The sequence below is a fragment of the Monodelphis domestica genome, chromosome 2 (assembly GCF_027887165.1).
Source record: "Monodelphis domestica isolate mMonDom1 chromosome 2, mMonDom1.pri, whole genome shotgun sequence".
Lineage (NCBI taxonomy): Eukaryota > Metazoa > Chordata > Mammalia > Didelphimorphia > Didelphidae > Monodelphis > Monodelphis domestica.
This window is the reverse complement of record NC_077228.1, coordinates 249,613,336-249,625,880: the sequence shown is the minus strand read 5'-3', so window position 1 is coordinate 249,625,880 and position 12,545 is coordinate 249,613,336. Positions and strand designations below refer to the sequence as shown.

Here is a 12,545-nt window from a genome sequence, read left to right as displayed (position 1 = left end):
ACTTCATTTCTTCTAAATATACTTTTATATTAGTAAATCTGATAGGTACTGAAAACTACATTAATCCTAGTATATTCATTTAACAAACATTTATTTAGTTATTACATGCAATATACATTTAAGATAAATGGTAGAGGTTCAGACTTAAACAGAGACAGAAGTATGGAAGTAATTAAAAAGAATATTTTCAAAATAATGGTAGTTTGTACTGAAAATAAGGGGTTATTAATTATACCTATAATAACCCCTTATTTTTTCTCCTAAAAGTGCAAACGTTAGGCATATTTATTCTTAGTAATAAAATTATATGTGGTATATCATGCTGTAGTTTAATTTCAGCTTTTTTGAGGGGAATGGCAATCGTTGCTAAATCCTAAAATGAGAGTGGAAGTACAGGTACTACATGTATTAGCTTTGGGGAGGTGAAATCCTTCTGGTCTATTATGACACACACCATTTGCTTGTAGAACACTTTGCAGGGGTAGGGGTACCTTCTCTTCTCTATCCATCTATCCATGGTTGAACTCTATGCCATGCTATATATATATGGGGGTCAAGTGACTTGCCCAGGGTCACACAGCTGGGAAGTGTCTTGAGGTCAAACTTGAACCTAGGACCTTCCATCTCTAGGTCTAGCTCTGAATCCATTGATTTGATGATGAAAATTATAAGGCATTGCTCTAGCTTCCTAAGCCCTCAGAAATGGTTGTGACAAGAAGGGGAGATTTATGTTACTGCATTCAGTAGTAAGAGATTATCTTTTAGTGCCTAACCAAAGCCCATGCAGAAACTGATGTTTATATATGTATATATATATATATATATATATATATATATATTTTTTTTTTTTTTTAGTTAGAATGCTTGAGTATATCATGAAGACTAAGTCAATAAAATGCCCACATAATTGGCCAATTTGGTGAATTCAGTCTAAAGTACAACCAGACTAGTGGATCACATGTTATTAATATACTGAGTGAATGACCAATTTTTCAATGTTTTATCTGGAATGACTGCTGTTATTAGAATGTGAGGGCTTGAATTCAAATCTTCACTCTTTAGGGAAATAAAGAGGCCAACCTCTTTATTTCCCTAAACCTCAATTCCCTTAATTTTTAAGATGAGGGAGTTGACTAGATGGCCCCCTCCTTACTCCACAACTATTAAAGTAACTATCCTGTTCAGTGCAAATATGCCAATTTCCTAGCGCTTTCTCAGTTCTTCCAAGTGATAAATTGGTATTGGCAAACTGAAAGTGTGAAAGAAAGAGATCTTTTTTTTGAGAACTAGATTGAGACATATAGCTCATAAAACCTGATCAAAAAACAAATCAAAGTTCAATTTAAGATAATTCAAATTTTCTTGATTTGGAATTAAGAACTCATGATGGACAACTTTGATTTCTGGCTGTCATTTAATTAATTCTAGGTAAATAATTTTACTTATTCCTCAGTATCTTCATTTGAAAAAAATGATACCAATTCCAAAATGTTCTCCTCAGGTCTCTTTCCCCACTGGCTCTCCTCTCTATGTAGATAGCTTCTCCATCACTCTGATAGCTAATGAGAAAGGCTATATTTTCCCATTCCCTACATGGAAACTAGTAGTTACAAATGAGAGATTTCTTAGCCACTTCTGCATGTTGAAGAAGGAAAGTTCATTATGTAAGGCTCAAGCAATTAAGCTTCTCTCAAATATGTTTTTCACTTCTTTCAATATCCTATTTCCCAATAACTCCTCTCAAAACTACTCAAATCAGATTCCTTTGTCCTAGTTCTTTGACTTGCCTTTGCCTTTATGTCTTTACTTACCTTGTTCTGCGACTTTAAATGGTTCCTTTCTCTTCAGCATGTTCAGACCTCTGCAGTTCTCAAAACATTTCATTCTGCTCTCTAGGAATCTTCTCACAACTTTGCCTTGTTGCCCTGGAGAAGCCTTTGCCCTAGGATACTGCCATCCTGATTGGTCTTGGAGCACTAATTATGGAAATCTGCCCCTCCCCTCCCCAACCATTATTCTTCACTCTCTTCTGTCTAGTAGTCTCCTTTCAACTGCTTTGAATGAAGATATTCTTTTCTCCCTTTTTACCCCTCTCCATATTCAAGATCAAATAAACTCTGCTCCACTCATCATCTCAACTTCTCTGATGGATTCTCTGTTTGGCCACCATTCCCCTTTATTGTCTTTCCTCCTTAGAATATAGATCTTTGGAAGTAAGAGAGAAGCTTTGCTTTTGTAGTTTTAACCTGAGCACTTAACATTGTATTTGACACAAGTAAATACTTAATGAATTTTTTTCATTTTTAATTCTATTTCCCTTAACCTCTTAGTCCTCTAGTTTCCACAGCTTTTTTTCTCTCAATGGTCATGAAAAAATATTAATAACAAATAGATTCTCTCTTCAATGGAAAATTTAGTGCAACAGTAAACAAAATTAGATATAAGAACATACCTTTAGAAAACCTCAAATCTTCTAGGATTAAATGAGGACAATAGCCTAATTGCTTCCAGAAGAATCCCAGGTCACAAAACAAGATTCCAGAGTTAGAAGGAATTTCAGTGGCTATCTAGTCCCAAAGCTGAATAGAAATCCTAAGTACAACATATCTGAGAAAAAAGCAGCCTCTTCCATTTTTAGATTCTAATTTTAGGAAAATTTTCCTGATATCAAGCCTAAATTGGTCTCTGTGAGACCTCTAACTTTTGTTTCTAGTTCTGCCCTTTGAGGCTAACGTCTAATCTCTTTCAATGAGGAATCAATAACCATTTCTCTTGCATGTGCAAAGAAAAATATGCTTATTTAAAAAAAATTTTCTTTTCTGGTTCACTTCATCTGCCTGGAAGAAAAACTACATGTTTACCGACAATCTCATCCTAATCGATGGGCAGACTTCCAAATTAAGCCTGATACTGCAGTCAAATTCCACTAATGGGGAATGTAAAATATATGTCCTTAGGTTGGCATACCTGGGGGATGAGGTGAGGAAGGAACAAGCATTTTATATATAGCACCAAAATGTATGCAATGTGCTAAGTGCTTAATAAGATTTTCTCATTTGATTCTCACAGCAACCCTGAGTTATAGTTGCTATTATTATCCTCATTTTAATTTAATTTTTATTTTTTTAAATTTTATGTAATCAGTCAATTTAGAACATTATTCCTTGGTTACAAGAATTATATTCTTTCCCTCTCTCCCCTCCCCCTACCCTTCCCGTAGCCAACCTGCAATTCCACTGGGTTTTACATGTGTCCTTGATCAAAACCCATTTCCATGTTGTTGATGTTTGCACTAGGATGATCATTTAGAATCTACATCCCCAACATATCCCCCTGTATCCAGGTAATCCAGCAGTTGTTTTTCTTCTGTGTTTCTACTCCCAGTTTTTCCTTTGAATGCGGATAGTGTTCATTCTTGTAATCCCTCCGAGTTGCTCAGGATCACTGCATTGCCACTAATCGAGAAGTCCATTACATTCGATTGTACCACAGTGTATCAGTCTTTGTGTGTAATGTTCTCCTGGTTCTATTCCTCTCACTCTTCATCAATTCCTGGAGATCATTCCAGTTCACATGGAATTCTTCCAGTTCATTTTTCCTTTGAGCATAATAGTATTCCATCACCAACATATACCGCAATTTGTTCAGCCATTTCCCAATTGGAGGACATCCCTTCATTTTCCAATTTTTTTGACACCACAAAGAGTGCATCTATGAATATTCTACATATCTTTTTCCTTATTATCTCTTTGGGGTACAAACCCAGCAGGGCTATGGCTGGATCAGACGGCAGATAGTCTTTTAGCACCCTTTGGGCATAGTTCCAAATTGCCCTCCAGAATGCTTAGATCAATTCACAACTCCACCAGCAGTCTATTAATGTCCAGACTTTGCCACATCCCCTCCAGCATTCATTACTTTCCTTTGCTGTCACATTAGCCAATCTGCTAGGTGTGAGGTGATACCTCAGAATTGTTTTGATTTGCATCTCTCTGATGATAAGAGATTTAGAACACTTTTTCATGTGCTTATTAATAGTTTTGATTTCTTTATCTGATAGCTGCCTATCAAGGGACAAGAGTCCCTTGCCCATTTATCAATTGGAGAATGGCTTGATATTTTGTACAATTGATTTAGCTCTTTGTAAATTTGAGCAATTAGATCTTTGTCAGAGGTATTTGTTATGAAGATTTTTTCCCCAATTTGTTGCTTCCCTTCTAATTTTGATTGCATTGGTTTTGTTTGTACAAAACCTTTTTAATTGAATGTAATCAAAATTCTTTATTTTACATTTTGTGATTTTTTTCTAATACTTGCTTGGTCTTAAAATCTTTCATTTCAAAGATCTGACATGTATATTATTTACTTACAGTTTCCTTCTTTATATTCAAGTCATTCACCCATTCTGAGTTTATCCTGGTGTAGGGTATGAGATGTTGATCCAAACCCAGGCTCTCCCATACTGTCTTCCAATTTTTCCCTGCAGTTTTTGTCAAATAGTGGATTTTAGTCCCCAAAGCTGGGATCTTTGGGCTTATCATAGACTGTCTTGCTGAGGTCACTTACCCCAAGTCTATCCCACTTAACCTCCTTTCTGTCTCTTAGCCAGTACCATATTGTTTTGATGACCACTGCTATATAGTCTACTTTGATGTCTGGTCCTGCAAGGCCACTTTCCTTTGCATTTTTTTTTCATTATTTCCCTGAATATCCTTGACCTTTTGTTCTTCCAAATGAACTTTGTTAGGTTTTTTTCTAATTCAGCAATAAAGTTTTTTTGGTAGTTCAATGGGTACGGCACTAAATAGGTAAATTAATTTGGGTAGGATTGTAATTTTTATTATGTTAGTTCATCCTACCCATGAGCAATCAATGTTTTTCCAATTGCTCAGATCTAGTTTTAACTGTGTGAAGAGTGCTTTGTAGTTGTGTTCCTATAGTTCTTGTGTTTGTCTCAGCAGATAGATTCCTAAGTATTATATATTGTTTAGGGTGATTTTAAATGGATTTTCTTTCTAATTCTTGCTGCAGAGATGTGTTGGAAATATATAGAAATGCTGATGACTTATGTGGATTTATTTTGTATCCTGCAACTTTGCTAAAGTTGTTGATTATTTCCACTACATTTTTGGTTGATTCTCTAAGATTCCTTAAGTAGATCATCACATTATCTGCAAAGAGTGATAGCTTGGTCTCCTCATTGCCCATTTTAATACCTTCAATTTCTTTTTCTTCTCTAATTGCTACTGCTAGTGTTTCTAGTACAATGTTAAATGATAGAGATGATAATGGGCATCCTTGTTTCACTCCTGATCTTATTGAGAAGGCTTCTAACTGTAACAGTCAAAATTAGTTTCTCTGCTAAAAGTATTACATTTTTATGAGGTTTATTAAAGATTAAGAAATAAAGAAAATACAAAATAAGAAAGGCACATGTCTAGGAGGGCTGAAAAGTCCATTCACAGCTACTTTCTCTACATCTTGAGAGACACCTGTGCTTAGAAGCGGAAGCAGGGAGAGGGGGGCAAAGTAGGCAGAGAGTCTGTTTAAATACAAATTGTTCTCACACTCAGGTGAGGTCTCAGGGTGATATTATAGGGAATTCTGGGAACTACCAAGGACTTCTGGGAATTGAAGTCTGGGGTTCAAATCTCCATTTTATATAGTTTATCCCCATTGCAGATGATGTTTGCTGATGGTTTTAGATATATACTATTTATTATTTTTAAGAAAGGCCCTTCTATTCCTATGCTTTCTATTGTTTTCAATAAGAATGGGTGTTGTATTTTGCCAAAGGCTTTTTCTGCATCTATTGAAATAATCATGTGATTTTTGTTGGTTTTCTTGTTAATCTATATTCATTAAAGAGATTGGTCTATAGTTTTCTTTCTCCGTTTTTGACCTGCCTGGCTTTGGAATCAGTACCATATTTGTGTTATAAAATGAATTTGGTAGAACTCCTTCTTGGCTTATTATGTCAAATAGTTTGTATAATATTGGGATTAGTTGTTATTTGAATGTTTGGTAGAATTTACTTGTAAATCTATCAGGTCCTGGGGATTTTTTCTTAGGGAGTTCTTTGATGGCTTGTTCAATTTCTTTTTTGGATATGGAGTTGTTTAGGTAATCTATTTCTTCCTCTGTTAGTCTAGGCAATTTATATTTTTGTAAATATTCATCCATAATACCTAGATTGCCATATTTGAGCATAATAGTTTATAATGATCACCTTTATTTCCTCTTCATTAGAGGTGCGGTCTCCCTTTTCATCTTGGAAACTGTCAATTTTGTTTTCTTCTTTCCTTTTTTTAAATTAGATTGACCAGTACTTTGTCTATTTTATTTGTTTTTTCAAAGTACCAGCTTCTAGTTTTATTTATTAAATCAATAGTTCTTTGACTTTCAATTTTATTAATTTCTCCTTTGATTTTTAGGACCTCTAATTTAGTCTTCATCTGAGGATTTTTAATTTGTTCACTTTATAGTTTTTTAATTTGCATGACCAATTCATTGACCTCTGCCCTCTCCAGTTTGTTAATATATGAACTCAAGGATATAAATTTCCCCGAGTACTGCTTTGGCTGCATCCCATAGGTTTTGAAAGGATGCCTTATCATTGTCATTTTCTTCAATGAAATTATTAATTATTTCTACGATTTGTTCTTTAACTGGTTTTGGAGAATCATATTTTTTAATTTCCAATTAATTTTTGATTTACTTCTCCATGAACCCTTACTAGTTATTATTTTCATTGCATTGTGATCTGAGAAGATTGCCTTTATTATTTCTGCTCTTTTGCACTTGTTTGCAATGGTTTTATGCCCATGGTCAATTTTTATGAATGTACCATGTGCTGCTGAAAAGAAGGTGTATTCCTTTTTGTCCCTATTTATTTTTCTCCACATATCTACCAACTCTAATTTTTCTAAGATTTCATTCATTTCTCTTACCTCTTTCTTATTTATTTCTTGGTTTGATTTATCTAATTTGGATAGAGGAAAGTTCAGGTCTCCCACTAGTACAGTTTTTCTATATATTTCATCCTTGAGCTCCACTAGTTTCTCCTGTAGAAATTTGGATGCTATGCCATTTGGTGCATACATGTTGAGCACTGATATTTCCTCATTGTCTATACTGCCTTTTATCAGGATGTAATTACCTTCCCTATCTCTTTTGACTAGATCTATTTTTACTTTGGCTTTGTTATATATCATGATTGTGACTCTTGCCTTCTTTTTATCAGTTGATGCCCAATAGATTTGGTTCCATCCATTTACTTTTACCCTATGTGTGTCTACCTTTCTCATGTGTCTTTCTTATAAACAACATGTAGTAGGATTTTATTTTCTAATCCACTCTACTATTTGCTTGTGTTTTATGGGTGAGCTCATTCCATTCACATTCAGAGTTATGATTATCAGCTGTGTATTTCCCAACATTTTGATTTCCACTCCTTGTCTTGCCCTTTCTTCTTTTACTGTTTCCTTGTATACCAGTGTTTTGTTTTTAATCAGTGCCCCCAGTTCCCACCCTTATTTTACATCCCTTTCTACCCCTTCCCTTTTTATCCCCTCCCTTATTTTCTTTGCAGTCTTTTTAAACTACCCTCCACCCTCTCCCTCCCTTGTACAAGTGCTTCCCTCTCCACCAGTCCATTTGTTACCCTTCTACTTCTCTATAGGGCAGAAATCAATTCTCTGCCCCAGTCAATTTGATTGTTCTTCCCTCTTTGAGTCAATTTCAATATAGGTAAGAATTGAGTATCTCCTATCTCCAACCTCTTTACCCTTCCAGTGTATTAGTGTTCTCTCCCACTCCTACCATGAGCTTCTTTATGGCATATAAATTTACCCTATTTTGTTTATTTTCCCATTTCTCTTAGTATTAACCTATTTTTTTTAACTCTAGTTGTATATATATACACACACATATATATTTATGCATACATATTTATGTCTTGGCATTTCATCCTATACAGTTTGTCACTGTTCCCTCTAGTGTAATTCTTCTAGGTACCCAGGTGATAATAACAAATTTCAAGAGTTACCAATATCCTCTTTTCTTGTAGGTATACATATCATTTTAACTTATTGGGTCCCTTAAGAAAAAGTTTTGTTTTTCTTATCCCCCCTCCCACTTCTTAATTACCTTTTGATGATTCTCTTGAGTTCTGTGTTTGAGCATCAAATTTTCTGTTCAAGTCTGGTCTTTTCTTTACGAATGCTTGGAAGTCTTCTATTTTATTAAATGACCATCTTTTCCCCCTGTAAGAATATAGTTAGTTTTGCTGGGTAGTTAATTCTAGGTTGTTGGCCTAGTTCCTTTGCTTTCCAGAATATCATATTCCACGCCTTTCAGTCTTTCAGTGTTGATGCAGCCAGACCCTGTGTTATCCTAACTGTAGTTCCATGTCATCTGAATGACTTCTTCTTAGCAGCTTGTGATATTTTTTCCTTGGTCTGGTAGTTCTTGAATTTGGCTATAACATTCCTGGGTATTGTCAGTTGAGATTAAGTACAGGAGGTGATCTGTGAATTCTTTCAATCTCAACCTTTACCTCTTGTTCTAGATTTTTGGGGCAGTTTTCTTGGATAATTTCCTGTAGTATGATGTATGGGATTTTTCTTTTGCCATGATCTTTTGGTAGACCAAAGATTCTTAAGTTGTCTCTCCTCAACCTGTTTTCTTAATCTTACATTTTGTGGAAGAGGTGTTTCATATTTTCCTCAATTTTTTCATTCTTTTGATTTTGTTTTATAGTTTCCTACTGCCTTGTAATGTCTTTTGCTTCTAGTTGTTGTATTCTAGTTTTTAAAGACTGAATTTTGTCCCTGGCTTTCTGGGCATCCTCTTTCTAGTCTGATATTCTTTGGAGATCATCTTTCATCTCCTTTGTCTCATTTTCAAGCTGGTTAATTTTGACTTTCAAGACACTATTTTCTCATTTTAGTTCAAGTGCCTCTGTTTCCAGATGACTTATCTTGCTTTTTAAGTTCTTTTCCCAGTTGTCTTCAGCCTCTCTTAATTGTTTTTTGAATTGTATTTTGAGTTCTTCCAAAGCCTGTGTTCAATTTGCTGGAGTTTCAGTATTTTTGCTTGGCATTCCTTTATCCTCCTCTGTTTCATTTGCTCTTTGTTCATTGCCTAGATAGAAACTGTCAATTGTAATTTCTTTTTTCTTTTTATGTTGTTTGTTCATATTTCCTTCTTCTTTCCCCCTTGTAGTTGCCTATATATAGTCTTACTCCTTTAATTATGTGCTGGATCTGTGGGTTTGGGCTATCTGTGCTGAAGGGGCTTCTCTGCTCTGCTGATTGGTCAGGTTGAGCCCTGAGGCCAGATATTCCACAGCTGTCAGCAGAAGCTGAAAATGAGGTGGGCTTCCCACCTTGTTATTAATGTGTTCTGTAGTAATTGCAGCTGTAGCCCTTGGAGTTTAGTCAGCAGTTTCTCAGTGGAATCAGTGGGGGGGGGGGGGGGAAGGGGTATTGGAGCTTGAGCTTCCCTGTCCTCTGAAGGGTTCTTATCTGCCCTATTGATAAGATGAAGCCAAGGTGGAGTTGATCTTGCAAAGCTGGATGTGCCCTGAGGTCAAAACTTCAGGAAGGGAGTGGGGGCAATATGGAGTGTCTGTGATTGGGCTTTCTTCTCTGAGCTTCTCCTCCAGCTGCCTCTCCACAGCCTGTGTTCAAAATCCTGAACCAGGCACAGCTGTGCCCACAAGGTACTCCCTCTGGATTAGGGTCCTTGCTGGCCCAGAGATTCCAGCCACCGCTGGAGGCTCAGTACTCTAGGTGGGGAAGGGATCCTAGGACCTTCCTTCTTACTTTCCCTTACACCTGACTGTTTAGGCTTTTGCGGGGTGGACATTTTAGTTGAGTCCAGCAAGAGGGTTCCTTAGCAATGTCCTGTTGTTAGATTTTGTTTTCAGTCTCCTAGAAGCATTTTTGTTTTTAATAGGTGAGGAAGAGTTTTCAGAGGTCTGAACTTTCACTGCCTCTATGCTGCCATCTTGACTCCACCTCCTAGTATCCTAATTTTTAAATTAAAGAAAATGATGTAACCAAAGTTTAAGTGACTTGCCCAGGATCACATAGCTCATATCTTAAGGCTGGATTTGAACTCGGGTCTTTATGACTCTAGGACTAGTGCTCTATCCACTGTGCTATTGGATGAGTAGGTAAAGAAATGTTTATTTTTAATTACATAATTGTTTTTCCTAGTACAAATTATTTCAGAATCTAAAGAAAGTAAATATATTTAATCTTGTCCTTAGTAACAAGTCTCATTTGCTTTTACACTAAGCGAGTTACTGGAATGTATTATAAAATATTTGTTCAATGAAATGTGATTAATTTCCAAAATAAAAAAAGAAGTGTTTCTCTACAACTGTGTGATATCTTTCAGATTTGGTAAATTTAGAGTTCCTTGATGAACTAAGTAAGAATATGAACAAGGAACAAAAAATGCATCTAATTTAGGAAGACTAAAAAAATAGATAAGATTCCATACTAAATGTTAAAAAAACTGAGTCATAGGAAAATAGTGAAATTTCACTAAATATAGGTAAGTGGCTACAAACACTGAGAAATAAAAATGACAATTCCTTAGAGATTAGTAGTGGAAAAACTAATTCTGTAAATTATTTTACAAATCAGTTAATCATACTTTAAAAATCATATACGACGCCAGCATTGTGCTAGATGCCAGGAATACAAGTGCAAAAGAAAAGTATTCTGACCTCTAAGAGTATTCTACTGGCAGGAGGTTGAGGGGTGGGAGTAAGTAAGGGAAATATGATATGTTCACAGATAAATAAATAAATAAATAAAAGATTTATTTTAAAAATACAAAGTGATTTGGTGGGGGAAATGCATGCCTTTTGAAGCATGTGGCACTTGAGTCAAGCCAAGCCTAGAAGTTCTAAGAGATGGAAGTGAGTCTAGAGAATACTCCTAAGTATGAGTGCACCTTATGCAAAGGCACAGAATTGAGGCAGGAATATGTCTACAGGGGAAAGCAAATAGGACCAGATTATCTGGGACATAGTTGGTTTTTTAAAAATATTTATTTAATTAGATGATTTAGAATATTTTTCCATGGTTACAAGTCTTAGGTTCTTTCCCTCCCCTCCTCCCACCCCCTTTCCATATGTAGTGCATAATTCCACTGGGTTTAACATGTGTCATTGATTAAGACCTATTTCCATATTATTAATATTTGCACTAGGGTGATCTTTTAGACTCTATTTCCCCAGTCATAGCCCCATCGATCCATGTGTTCAAGCAGTTGTTTTTTTTTTTCCTGTGTTTCTTTTCCCACAGTTCTTCCTCTGAATGTGGATAGTGTTCTTTCTTATATGTCCCTCTGAATAGTTCTGGATCATTGCATTGCTAATAGTAGAGAAGTCCATTACATTTGATTTTACCACAGTGTATCAGTATCTGTGTACATCGTTCTCTCTGCTCCTCTCACTCTGCATCAATTCCTGGAGATCATTCCAGTTCACATGGAATTCCTCCAGTTTATTATTCCTTTAAGCACAATATTATTCCATCACCAACATATACCACAATTTGTTCAGCCATTCCTCAATTGGAAGGCATCACCTCGTTTTTCAATTTTTTGCCACCACAAAAAGCAGAGCTATGAATATTCTTGTACAAGTCTTTTTCCTTATTATCTCTTTGGGGTACAAACTCAGCTGTGCTATGGCTGGATCAAAGGGCAGATAGTCTTTTAGTGCTCTCTGGGCATAGTGGAACATAGTTTTTGAAAGGGAATATATGAAGTGTAATTGGATAGGGTGGAGTCATATTGTGAAGGGCTTTAAAATTCAAAATAGAGGAATTTGTATTTTATCCTAGAGGCAACAGGGAACCACTGAATTTGGCAGCAGAGTTAAGGTTGGGTGGGAGAGAAATTGGAGTGGGTATGCAGGGAGACCAATTATAAGGCTGCTGTAATGGACCAATGCAATTCTATATTTTTGGGATAATGAACCCATGGAAGATGAAACATAGAGGATGATCCAGGGAAAGGAAAAGGAAGAAGAGAATCAGATTGATAAGAAAATTACCATGACAAAACAGTGTCTTAAAAACCCAGAGAGGAGAAATTATCCAAAATTAAGTGGTAGGTAGTGTTAAATGTAGAAACATTTTTTTAAAAACCCTTCCATCTTAGAATCATTACTGTGTATTGATTCCAAGGCAGAAGAGTGGTAAGGGCTAGGCAATGGGGCTTAAGTGACTTGCCCAGGGTCACACAGCTGGGAAGTGAATGAGGCCAGATTATACTTAGGACCTCCTGTCTCTAGGCCTGGCTCTCAATCCACTGAGTTATCCAGCTGCCCCATAGAAACATTTAAAAAAATGAGAATGGAGAATGGGGAAGACCATTGATTTAGCACTAAAGAGATTATTGGAGAGATTACAAATATGAAGTAAGTTAGAGGTGAGGAAGTTTTCTACAAATTTGGTTATGAAAGGGGGTAAATCTACATAGGATGCTGCTCTTTTGTGAAATGAAAGGCCCTGTTGATT

At 35.9% G+C, this 12,545-nt stretch overlaps 1 protein-coding gene across 8 annotated transcripts in view; it reads right to left on the bottom strand.

Moving 5' to 3' along the window:
• ARHGAP44 (Rho GTPase activating protein 44) overlaps nt 1–12,545 on the bottom strand; it is a 179,707-nt gene that overhangs the window by 7,300 nt on the left and 159,862 nt on the right. The window lies entirely within an intron of this gene.